The sequence below is a fragment of the Pundamilia nyererei genome, unplaced genomic scaffold (genome assembly GCF_000239375.1).
Source record: "Pundamilia nyererei isolate P.nyererei 1_Seehausen unplaced genomic scaffold, PunNye1.0 scaffold00088, whole genome shotgun sequence".
In the NCBI taxonomy this organism is placed as follows: domain Eukaryota; kingdom Metazoa; phylum Chordata; class Actinopteri; order Cichliformes; family Cichlidae; genus Pundamilia; species Pundamilia nyererei.
In genome coordinates this window covers 2,490,409-2,491,339 of record NW_005187489.1, presented here as the reverse complement: position 1 = coordinate 2,491,339, position 931 = coordinate 2,490,409, and positions in this window count along the sequence as shown.

The following is a 931-nucleotide window of genomic DNA, read 5'->3' as shown; positions in this document are numbered from 1 at the left end:
CGTGCCCCCGGGCCATCTGCAACACAAGAGACGCCATGAAGCTGAGGAAGTGCGGCTGCACACCGTGGGGAGGCTGAGAGGCCCTTAGAGTTCACCTCCACCTTTGATCAGGTGTTTAAATTTAACGTTTGACAAAAAGTTTGTCCCCGCAGCCTCTCCTGCCCCTCCACGCGACATTTAAAGCTTTTTAACGTAATGCAACTCCTCAGCACGAACACGACACTCGGACAAAAACGTAACTCACCAGTGAGCTGAGCTGGAGAATCAGCAGCAGCGATGCGAGGACGACCACACGCAGCGTCTTCATGTCGGCTGTGCTCTGCTGGGGAGAGGAAAGGTGATTGATCACAGAGGCGCACAGCCCACCTTTTATAGCCCCCACGCCTCGACACACCCCTATCTGCTGCGTTCACGGGATGTCGCAGATGTCGCTTCTCAAGTCAACCGTGATCATGTTTAACACCTAATGTTGTTTTTATTTGTAAACACATATTTAACCAATGATGATCCAGAACAACCAAACAAACCGAAAAGTACAACAAATTGTAAAAAAAAAGTACATTTTTTGCAGTTATTTATTGCATGTGATGAAATTTATGTCTGCATGCTTCTATCTGTCTGAGTCGTTGGCTGTGTCCCAATTCAGGGTCTGCACGCTTGAAGTACGCGCACTACGCGTACTACGTACGGTGCGTACTATAAGTACGAGAAGTGCGGAAGTGAGAGGCTTGTAAAATGGGACGGTATACGCTTAGTCGCGCTGTTCAGGTTGCCTAGCAACCATGATACTAACCGCGAGACACGGTACATACAGCTTTTTTTGACAGAAATGAAGGAGAAAAATGTTTTGTTGGTCATTCATTTTTGTCATGACATCACTTTGATTAGTTGAGTATCTGAGGCTGAGACCACGGGACTGTAAAACATGATT